This window comes from Triticum urartu, chromosome 2A (assembly GCF_056163025.1).
Source record: "Triticum urartu cultivar PI428250 chromosome 2A, HENAU_Tu73, whole genome shotgun sequence".
Taxonomy (NCBI): Eukaryota; Viridiplantae; Streptophyta; class Magnoliopsida; order Poales; family Poaceae; genus Triticum; species Triticum urartu.
This window is the reverse complement of record NC_141874.1, coordinates 314,389,687-314,401,790: the sequence shown is the minus strand read 5'-3', so window position 1 is coordinate 314,401,790 and position 12,104 is coordinate 314,389,687.

Below are 12,104 nucleotides of genomic sequence, written 5' to 3'. Positions count from 1 at the left end.
TCTGGTGATTTGTGTGTAACGGTTAGATTTTGTGTGGAGGCTATGTATTCCCCTCCACCCACTCTTCATTCGAAGAGAGAGCCATCAGAACATGCCTAAACATCCAACATGCATTTTCTGAGAGAGAACCACCTACACTTGTGTTGAGGTCAAGATACTTCATTCCAACCACATAAATCTTGATCTCTAGCTGTCCCTAAGTTGCTTTCCACACAAATCATCTTTCCACCAAATCCTATCCTATGAGAGAGAGTTGAGTGTTAGGGAGACTATCATTTGAAGCACAAGAGGAAGGAGTTCATCATCAACACACCATTTGTTACCTCTTGGAGAGTGGTGTCTCCTAGATTGGTTAGGTGTCACTTGGGAGCCTCCATCAAGATTGTGGAGTTGAACCAAGGAGTTTGTACGAGCAAGGAGATCGCCTACTTCGTGAAGATCTACCCTAGTGAGGCAAGTCCTTCGTGCGCGATGGCCATGGTGGGATAGACAAGGTTGCTTCTTCGTGGACCCTTCGTGGGTGGAGCCCTCCGTGGACTCGCGCAACCATTACCCTTCGTGGGTTGAAGTCTCCATCAACTTGGTTGTATGATAGCACTACCTATCGGAACCACGCTAAAAATCTTCATGTCTACATTGCGTTTGCTCCCTCCAAACTCCTCCCTTTACCTTCATATGCAATTATTTTACATTCCGCTGCTATACTCTTAGAATTGCATGTGTAGGTTGTTTGCTTGACCTGTGCTAAGTTGCTAAAATCTGCCAAGTATTAAAATTGGGAAAAGGCTAGATTTTTATTTGGTAAAGTAGTCTAATCACCCCCCCCCTCTAGACATACTTTCGATCGTACAAGTGGTATCAGAGCTTTGGTCTCCATTTGCCTTGATTTCCATAGCTTTGGTGATCATAGCCTTGGTATCACAACCTAGGAGAGTGTTGGATTTCGGGTTGCGGCAGACCCTTGAGGTTCGAACACTGGGGTGTGCGTGGAGATCTCTCCCCTACCGATCTACATCCAATCTCCTCGCGTGATCTAAGCTGGAAACAACGAACAACACAAGGGACACGAGGTTTATACTGGTTCGGGCCACCATTGTGGTGTAATACCCTACTCCAGTGTGTGGCGTGGTGGATTGCCTGAGGGGCTGATAATGAACAGTACAAGGGAAGAACAGCCTCGCGAGAGGTGTTCTTGAGCTGGTGCGATGAACTGCTGGGGTGAGTTCAGTTGCCTTTCTCTCTCTGCTAGGGTTCTATCAGATCTCTAGCTGTCCCCCCTACTCTGTAGTGGCTACCTCTATTTATAGAGTCCCTGGGCCTCTCCCCAAATAATGAGCGGGAAGGGCGCCAACACTTGGCCATTTTGAAGGGGAACATATAGTACAAGTTATCCTGACCAAAGGTGGTCTTCAGATGCCAAAAGTACTGGTGATGACGCCGTCTTGGGCTCCACGGTGACCTCCGTCCTGCCGCTCTATTGGTCTTGGTCTCGTTGCACCGGAATGGCAACCTTTGCCCGATGCCTTGGCCTGTGCTTGCCCCCTTTGCACCAAAGGGGAAACAAGGACACTGCGCAGGCCGGCGCCCGCCTGGCGCCCGCCTGGTCTCGATCGCAATGGCTTGCGTCACGGGCTCCTCGCGAGGTACCCCCGCCTCGATCTCTCCGCCTCCTCGTGAGCCTGCCTGATGAGGCTGCCTCTGAGGAAGCTTCCGGTCGTCCGCCCCGCGAGGCTTGGCCCCTCGCGAGGGTCTTGAGCTTGAGCTGTTGAAGATGGGCCGCGCTGGGCCCCCACTTGAGCCACGCCGCAGGCCGCAGGCAATCAACTCTAGGGGACCCACATTCCCAGAACGCCGACATTAGCCCCCGGGCCCAAGGCGCGCCCGGGCTTGGCCTAGCAGGGAAGCGAAGGGGCAAGCGCGAAGCGCCGCGGGCCCTAACAGCCTGCGGCCTTGGGCGCCACGTGGCAATTGATTGGACGTGGGCGTCTGCGCTTCCCCACGACGCCTCGGCGGCCGCACGACTTGACAAGTCCCTGCATGCAGAGAGATCGGTCATGATTACATGCGATCGTGGTGCTCGGCGGTTGACCTCCTCTGGCTATAAGTACGGGGCTGCGTGAGCCCCTTCGGCCCATCCCTTCTTGCTGCTCCTTTTCTTCTTCTTGGCTACTCGCCGTTCCCATGGCTCCAAAGAGATTCTCCGCCGCGGAGAAAAGAAAGGCCCGCCAGGCAGGGCCTCACTCCCCCCCGACCAAGTGCGGCCGAGGCCGCCCTCGCAAGTATTCCACGGTCCCCGTAGTGGCCTCCTGCGGCCATGGAGGCGGTTCCTTGCGTGGTGGTGAGCGCTCGGTTGCCGATGGGGGGCACGCCGTGGCTGCGTGCCCCCTAGGCCACGCTTTCGCTCTATGGAGGTGCTGCCGGAGTTCGTCATGTGGTTGGCGGACCCAACCAGCACCCGGCTCCAACCCCCCCGTTTCTTCGTAGATGAACTGCCGGCCAGTGCCCGGTGCGGCTTCTGGCTCCAGGCAGACGGCTGCTGCAGCAGGGCCTCCTAGGCTTCGCTGGAAGTCTCCGTTTCTGGGAATGGGGCCCTGACCCGCAGCTGGCAAATGTTTGCCCGCGCGCGCGGCCTGGGCCAGTGGTGCACCCCGCACTTCAAGTTTAATGGCGACGCCACCCTCTACGTGAGGGTGTTCGGGGAAGACAGTCGCCGTGCTGGGTGCTTCCCCGAAGACGACGACTGTGGCCGCCTGCTCAGCCCCGGTACTGACTAGGATGAAGACGATGACAAGCGTAAGGGCGGCGGTGCTCGGGGTTCGCTGAGCTTCGGCGACTCCCTCTCAGGCAGCAGCTCCTCCAGTGGTGGCCGCGACCAGGCCCCGCGCCGTCGCGCCCGCCTGGGTGAAGGTAGCGGGCCAGCCCGCCGTCGCGCCCCGACGAAGGAGGAGGGATCTGCCTGAGCCCCAGGAGCAGCTCGAACCTTCGCTGTGGATTGTTGTAGGACGAATCGCGCCCATTTTGTTTTCCTTCTTTTCCTCCGCAGAAATAGAGGGTAGTATAAGGCCCCGCGGGGGCGTGTTAGAACTGCTGCTGTTAACCATCATGCTGCTTCCGCTACTTCTGCGCTGTGTTTTCGTGCCGTGCACCCATGTGCGGGAACTGTTTTAGCTCAGTGGGGCCTGATGCGGTCCTCGCCTCCCGAGGCCGTGGCCTCGCCATGCGCTTCGTGCCCTGCAAGGATTAGTAGGAGGGTAGTATAAGGTCCTGCACTCGTGTCGCGATGCCCATGGGGCACGAGCTGCGAGGGGTGCTCCCGCAGAGGACTCAGATAGGAAAGCTCCAAATGATCGGGGCAGAAAACACTCGCGAGGGCGCCCGCGAACCTCCCTCGCGAGACTTGTGCGAGAGAAAACGGGGCAAGCGAGAGAAAAAGATAAAGAGTCACAAGCCAGGAACGTCAACAACTCCAATAAAACTTAAAACGGGAATAAACAAGCCAACTGCAGAAAGTAAATGGGAAAGCCGCGTCCGGCACCTATTCTAGTCTTCGACGTCTTCTCACCAGCGCGGAGCTAAGTGCTGCCACTAGGCATGGGCGGGAGCCCCCGATGCCCGAGGGCGGCACTCCGGATACTCTGGGGCGTGTACGGCCCCACTCTTTATTACATGAGAGTGTCACGGGCGGCGAGCTTCATAGGCATTGGCCTTCTTCACAGGCACCGGGCCTTTCCCGAAACGCGGCAGCTTCATAGGCATTGGCCTTATTCACAGGCACTGGGCCTTTCCCAAAACGCGGCAGCTTCACAGGCATTTGCCTTCTTCACAGGCACCGGGCCTTTCGTAGGCGCTAGGCCTCGCTCAGGGATAGAACCTCCGGAGATGTTGAATGTTCCACACGTTCTGGATGGGTACCCCCTCCGTGGTCTCCAAGTGCGCGGAGCCAGGCCTGGAAACATGAACAACCTTGAACGGGCCCTCCCACATGGGAGAGAGCTTGTGCAGCCCCTCCCTGGAGAGAACCCGTCTGAGCACAAGATCCCCTACCTAAAGAGTTCTGGGGCGGATGTTGCGGCAGTGGTACCGTTGCAGCGCCTGTTGATACCTTGCCGCTCGCAGCGCGGCTTCTCGACGGCGTTCCTCCCCCAGCACGAGATCCGTCCCCCGCATGGCGTCCTGCTGCGTCTCGTCGAACACCAGGACCCGTGAGGAGCGACGCCTGACCTCATGAGGTAGAACAGCCTCTGCTCCATAGACGAGGAAGAACGGGGTCTCGCCAGTCGGCTTGGTCGCAGTTGTGCGGATTGACCACAGCACGGACTGGAGCTCGTCGTACCAGCCCCTACCACAGGCCTCCAGCTTCTTCTTGAAGGTCCTGGCTTTGAGGCCCCTCAGGACCTCCGCATTGGCTCGCTCGGCCTGGTCGTTGCTCCGGGGGTGTGCTACCGAAGCATAGCATATCTGCGTTCCAAGGTTAGCACAATACGTTTTGAAGAGATTACTGGTGAACTGCAAACCATTGTCGGTGATGATGCGGTTGGGCACCCCAAATCGGCTCACGAGGCCCCTGATGAATTTGACCGCAGAGCCTGCCGAGATTGTGCGGACGGCTTCCACCTCGGCCCACTTGGTGAACTTGTCCACAGCGACGTAGAGGTAGCGATAGCCCCCTAGCGCCCGAGGAAACGGGCCCAGAATGTCCAACCCCCGAACTGCGAACAGCCATGACAGAGGTATAGTCTATAGACCCCCCGAAGGCTGATGGATCTGCTTAGCGTGAAACTGGCAGGCCTCGCAAGCCTTCACCAGCTCAACGGCGTCATTGAGTGCCGTGGGCCAGTAGAATCCACTACGGAATGCCTTGCCGACGAGGGTTCGTGAAGACGAGTGGTGCCCATAGTCTTTGTCATGTATGTTCGCCAGTAGCTCCTTCCCTTGCTCTCGGGAGATGCAACGTAGGGACACGTCATTTGACCGCTTCCTGTAGAGCTCTCCATCCTTGATGCAATAAGCTGTGGCCTACCGCGCCACACGCTCCGCTTCCTCCTCATTCTCCGCCAGAGTCCCTTGCATCAGGTAGTTCTTGAGCTCCGGGATCCAACACCCTTCCTGAGGCTGTAACGCCAGGAGCAGGCGTGCCCCTGAGGCCGGGCCGCAGACCGGGGCTCCTGAGGCAGGCGACTGAGGGAGCTCCTCCCTTGGTTGCGCCGTGCTCGACAATGATGGCACCGCCAAGGGTTTGAAGAGCCACTCCTCGAAGACACCAGGCTCCTGAGGCAGCCACCTCGATGCCCTCTTGGCAATGTCGTTAGCCTCCTGATTGGTGCCGCGACGCACATGTTGCAACTCTAGCCCCCAGAACTGCTTCTCCATCTTGCGAACCTCAGCGAGGTAGGCTTCCATGTGCTCGTCCTTTGGCTCGTATATCTTGTTGGAGAAGTTGACGAGGAGCTGCGAATTGCCCTTGATGATGAGGCGCTTTACCCCTAAGGCAATTGCGGCCTTCAAGCCTGCTATTAGTCCTTCGTACTCTGCTATGTTGTTGGAGACCTTTTCTCCATGCTGGAAGCAGAGTTGTACGGCGTAGTAGAGTTTGTCCTGGGTAGGGGATACAAGCACAGCGCCAGCTCCTGCACCGTGTCGGGAGAACGCCCCATCGAAGTACATGACCCAGCCGTCCGGTGCTTCACTTCCCGGGGAAAGTGATCGGTCTTCGCCTGCCTCGAGACCCGGTGCTTTTGCCCATTCTGCCACGAAACCCGCAAGTGTGGCTCCCTTGATGACTCTGGTCGTACTGAATTCCAGCTGAAATGCCTGTAGTTCAATGTTCCATTCAGCAACCCTCCCAGCTGAGTTGGGGCTCCTGAGTACTCTTTCCAAGGGGTATGCTGAGACGACTTTGATGGGATGGGCTTGAAAGTAGTGGCGCAACTTGCGTGAGGCCACTAGTAGCGCAAGGAGGAGTTTCTGAGGCATGAGGTACCGTGCCCTTGCGTCCCGTAGCACCGTGCTGACGAAGTACACGGGATGCTCGACGAGGTTGAGGGTGCTGGCACAGCTTGCGTCCCCTAGAGGTCGAGGCGTCTCTTGAGACGATGGAGCCCCCAGCGCTTGGTCGCCCGAAGAGGCCTCTCCTGCTCCGGGTGCGTTCTCCTGCTGCGGATGTTCCTTTCCGGCTACGGTTGTGGCCTTCGTGAGGCCCTCCTGGCTCTGCTTTGCTTCAGTTCGGACGGTCGATGCGGCCTTGGCACAATGCTCCTCCCTGACCGCCACCTGGGCCACGCTAGCGGAGTAGGGGGTGGCCACGAGGTAGAGCACCAGGGGCTCCCGAGGACATGGAGCTACCATCACTGGTGGGCTGGTAAGGTACCTCTTGAGGTCTTGGAATGCCTTGTCGGCCTCTTCAGTCCATTCGAAGGGGCCCCTTTTCTTCATTATCTTGAAGAAGGGCAGCGCTCATTCCCCCAGCTTGGAGATGAAGCACCCCAGCGCAGTTACACGCCCGGTGAGCTTCTGCATTTCTCTGAGGGTCCTTGGCGGGCTCATGTCTTCGACTGCCTTGACCTTCTCCGGTTTGGCCTTGATGCCCCTGTGGGACAGGAGGAAACCTAGGAGCTTGCCCGAGGGGACTCCAAACACGCACTTCTTCGGGTTGAGCCGTAGGTCCACTTCGTTGAGGCTCGCAAAGGTTTCTTCTAGGTCCTGTATCAGGGTTCTTGCCTCACGAGACTTCACCATGATGTCATCGACGTAAACTTCAGCGTTCCTCCCGAGCTGCCGGCCTAAGGCGATGTGCATCAGCCGCTGAAAGGTCGCGCTTGCGTTGCGCAACCCAAATGGCATGCACGTATAGCAGTACACTCCACACGGGGTCAGGAAAGCCATCTTCTCCACGTCTTTTACCGCCATCTTTATCTGGTGATAGCCCGAGAAGGCATCTAGGAAGCACAATAGGTCACACTCTGCGGTGGAGTCGACTATCTGGTCAATGCGGGGGAGCGGAAATGGATCCTGCGGGCAGGCCTTGTTGAGGTTGGTGAAGTCGACACACATGCGCTCCTTTCCTCCCTTTTTTGGCACAATGACCGGATTAGCCAGCCAATCAGGGTAGCGGATCTCGCGGATAACTCCTGCCGCCTCTAGCTTCCGGGTCTCATGAACGATGTAAGCCTGTTTCTCAGTGGACTGCCGCCTCGCCTTCTGCTTCACGGGGCGCACATTGGGGCACACGTTGAGGTGATGCTCAATCACTTTCCTTGGGACCCCTGCTAGCTGATCAGGTTCCCATGCGAACACCTTCTTGTTCGCACGCAGGAACCTCACCAGGGCCTTCTCCTGCTCGGGCTTGAGGTTGGCCCCTATTGTGAAGGTAGCGCCAGTGGACCCTTCCTCGTCAACTGGTACCTGCTTGGTTTCCGCCCTGTCTTGGGTGAACAGTTGCTTCCTTTTAGCCGGCGCAGCCCCCTTGGTCTCAAGGGCGTCAGTGCTAGTGGGTTGTGCCACCGCGGCTGCCCTGAAAACAAGATGGAGCACCTGCAACGCATCCCTTGTGTCTCCTGACACGGTGAGGACGCCACTGCTCCCAGGCATCTTCATGAGGTTGTACGCCGGGTGACTTGCTGCCATGAACCGAGCCAAGGCCGGATAGCTGAGGATGGCGTTGTAGGGGAGGCCAATGGGGGCGATGTCGAAGTCGATCAGCTCCGTGCGGAAGTTGTTGTGGGTGCCGAAGGTCACTGGGAGGCGGATCTGTCCCAAGGAGGTGGTGGAACCGGCTCCGACGCCCGAGAAAGGCCTGCTGGGTTGGAGCCGCTCCAGCGGCACGTGGAGGAGGCTGAAGGCCTCCACCGAGAGCACGTTGAGGCCGGCACCACCGTCAATGAGGGTCCTGGTGACGGCCACTTGGCAGATGGTGGGGGTGCACAGCATTGGGAGCGCGCCCGAACCGATGGGGTTGAAGGGGTGATCCTCCGAGTCGAAGGTTTGATCGGCCTCGGGCGCCACCCAGCCCGGGGGGGCTTCCCCATGCTTGGAGGCGGTGCTAATCCGGTGGGTGAACGGATTGACGTGATGGCTCGAGGGTGGTGCCGGGGAGACACCCAGGAGAGCTACGACGACGGGCGGCGCTGGTGCGGCAAAACGGGCGAGGAAGAGGTCGCGCAGCTCCTCCCAGGAGGTGACAGATGTCGTCGGCAGGTGGAGGAGCCACACGCGCGGGACGCCAGTGAGGGCCATGGGTAACCAGTTGGCCATCACCCGGTCGTCGCCCCCGGCTCTAAGGACGGCCTCCTCGTATGCCAGCAGGAAAATCATTGGGTCTGTCGTGCCGTTGTAGGGTAGCGGCATCTCAAGCTTGAACTTGTGCGGCCACTGCACCTGTCGCAAGGTGGGGGCCAAGGCCCGGAGCCCCCTGGCCCCAATGCTGGCATCCGTTGCTGGAGCGGGCGGCGCGTTGTCCGCCATGAGGGTGGGATGAGGTGTTGGGGCGAGAGCGGGTCATCAGGAGGGAGAACTCCGGCGCACCCCCTACCTGGCGCGCCAAATGTCGGATTTCGGGTTCCGGCAGACCCTTGATGTTCGAACACTGGGGTGCGCGCGGAGATATCTCCCCTACCGATCTACGTCCAATCTCCTCGCGTGATCTAAGCTGGAAACAACGAACAACACAAGGGACACGAGGTTTATACTGGTTCCGGCCACCGTTGTGGTGTAATACCCTACTCCAGTGTGTGGCGTGGTGGATTGCCTCACGGGCTGATGATGAACAGTACAAGGGAAGAACAGCCTCGCGAGAGGTGTTCTTGAGCTGGTGCGATGAACTGCTGGGGTGAGTTCAGTCGCCTTTCTCTCTCTCTCTGCTAGGGTTCTATCAGATCTCTAGCTGTCCCCCTACTCTGTGGTGGCTAGCTCTATTTATAGAGGCCCTGGGCCTCTCCCCAAATAATGAGCGGGAAGGGCGCCAACACTTGGCCATTTTGAAGGGGAACATATAGTACAAGTTATCCTGACCAAAGGTGGTCTTCGGCTGCCAAAGTACTGGTGATGACGCCGTCTTGGGCTCCACGGTGACCTCCATCCTGCCGCTCTGTTGGTCTTGGTCCCGTTGCACCGGAATGGCAACCTTTGCCCGATGCCTTGGCCTGTGCTTGCCCCCTTTACACCAAAGGGGAAACAAGGACACTGCGCAGGCCGGCGCCCACCTGGTCTCGATCGTCATGGCTTGTGTCACGGGCTCCTTGCGAGGTACCCCCGCCTTGATCTCTCTGCCTCCTCGCGAGCCTGCCTGATGAGGCTACCTCTGAGGAAGCTTCCGGTCGTCCGCCCCGCGAGGCTTGGCCCCTCGCGAGGGTCTTGAGCTTGAGCTGATGAATGCTGCAGGCCGCAGGCAGGCAAGTCTGGGGACCCCCGTTCCCAGAATGCCGACAGAGAGTACGGCGTCTAGTGAGGGAAATTACCACCGTAGAGGTCCTTATTTTGATGGTACTAATTTTTCTAGTTGGAAGCATAAGATGAAAATGCATATTCTTGGACATAACCCCGCCGTTTGGGCTATTGTGTGTATTGGCTTGCAAGGTGAATTATTTTATGGGAGGGAACCAAACCGTGAGGCTAGCGCGGAAGAGTTAAAGATGCTGCAGTACAATGCTCAAGCTTGTGATATTCTCTTCAACGGATTGTGCCCTGAAGAATTCAACAAAATCAGCCATCTTTTCAATGCAAAGGAAATTTGGGATACTTTGATTTATATGCACGAAGGTACCGACTCCATCAAGGAATCCAAATTGGATGTGCTTCAAAGTCAACTTGACAAGTTCAAAATGAAGGATGGTGAAGGTGTCGCTGAAATGTACTCTAGGCTTGCTCTCATCACAAATGAGATTGCCGGCTTAGGAAGTGAAGAGATGACCGATAGATTCATCATCAAGAAGATCCTAAGATCCTTGGATGGAAAATATGATACCGTGTGCACATTGATCCAAATGATGCCAAATTATAAAGATCTCAAGCCAACAGAAGTCATTGGAAGGATTGTTGCTCATGAGATGTCACTCAACGATAAGGAAGAGCTTCACAACAAGTCAAGTGGTGCTTACAAAGCCTCATGTGATGCTCCCACATCATCAAGTGAGAAACAAAACTTCAATGAAGAATTGAGCCTAATGGTGAAGAACTTCAACAAGTTCTACAAGAGTAGAAGCAAGGAAAGAAGTTCCAAGTCAAGGTCCTACAATGACAAAAGATATTCAACTCGTGAACATAATTGCTACAATTGTGGAAGACCTAGACACTAGGCGAATGAGTGTACGGTTGTCGACGTTCTGGGAACGGGGGTCCCTAGACTTGCCCGCCTGCGGCCCACGGCGTGGCTCTGCGAGCGGGCCCGTATGGCCCATCTTCACCAGCAATGACTCAAGGCCCTCGCGAGGGGCCAAGCCTCGCGAGGCGGACGACACGAGACCTCCTCAGGTGCGGCCTCACCAGGCTGGCTCGTGAGGGGCGGAGAGTTCAAGGCCAGGCAAACCTCGCGAGGTTCTAGTGACGTGAGCCATGACGACCAAGGCGAGGCGGGCGCCAGTGCACATAGTGTCCTTGTGTTCCTCTTCGGTGCTAAGGGGGCAAGCGCAAGCGCGGAGTACCGAGGCATCAAGCAAAGGTTTCCATATCGGTGCAACGAGACCAAGACCAGCAGGACGACAAGACGGGGGTCACCATGGATCCGAAGGCGGCGTCACCACCAGAGCCTTTGGTAGGCGAAGACTGCTTTTGTCAGGATAGCTTGTACTAGCTGGCCCCCCTTCGAATTGGCCATTGTGGGATCCCTTCCCACTAAATATTTGGGAAGAGGACCAAGGCCACTATAAATAGGACTAGCCACCACCATAGCTAGGGGCGACCTCATCGGAGATTAGGGGCGACCTCATCTTAGACTAGAACTAGTTCATCCCCGCAATCACATCCACCAAGCACAAGAACACCTCTCCTCACGAGGTTGTTCTTCCCCCTGTATTGTTCTTTTATCACAACCCTAGCTTAGACCTTGTCTGTCTTTGCATAAGCATCCATGCATCATGTTTAAATTTTATGAAACTTTGAAATGGGGGATGATCAAACCCTAGCATCAATGAAATTCAAATAGGTTTAACTAAAAAAATAAATATATTTTCAGGATCCCAAATGGCCTTCAAATTTTTTCATCATTTTTGGAAAATGCTGGAAAGAGTAACCAAAGATGATGCACATTTTTCCATGGCATTTTGGATTTTGAATTGGAGCTATTTAAATGCTATATATATTTTAGATGCTCCAAAAATGTTGGAAATTGTTAAGGGTCACTGGAATAATTCAGACGGCACCCATAATTATTTCCAGGATTTTATGAAATGGTTTAGTATTTATTTTAAACCAGAACACAAAACAGGAAAGAGAAAAAGGATACAGAAAGGGGAAAACCTTTACCTTGGCTTTCTGACATGGTGCTCCTTTAGCCCAACACTGTGCATAGCCGGCCCAACCCATCTCCACCTCCCCTGTTGTCTTCCTCCTTTTGCCTGGAGGATGAAGGGCGTCTGCCCGGCGCGCGCGACCACACGCCGGCCACCTCCTGCTTACCTGCTCGCCGCTGGAGGCACCCGAGGGTGACACGCACTCCCCTCGACCCCATGCACCTCTCCCCTCTCTCCCAGGACTCCCTCTCCCTCCTCAGCTCGATTCCGCAGCGCCACCGACCGATGCCGCCGACGCCGCTCACCACCACCACGGCCACTAGCCTCCACACGTCCCTCCGATGCGCCAAGAAGCTTTGACATGGACCTCTACACCGTCTCTGCCAAGCCAGGCGAGCGGGCGTGCCCTGTAGTGGCTCCCCCGAACTCTTCTTCACCGTCAGCTGCCGCGGATCTCCACCGTCGACTTGCTGTCGTCCGAGCTTCCCGAGCACGCTGGCCATTCCTACGGTGCCGATGTGAGCCCTCGAGCGTTTCCCCCCTCTCCCCGCGGTCAATCCCCTCTAGCCCGCCTAGCCACCGGAGCCGAGAGCTCTATGCCGCCGGCCATGGCGCCGCCGTGGCCAGAGCCCGAACCAGCCGCCCCCGCACGCGTCATCGTTC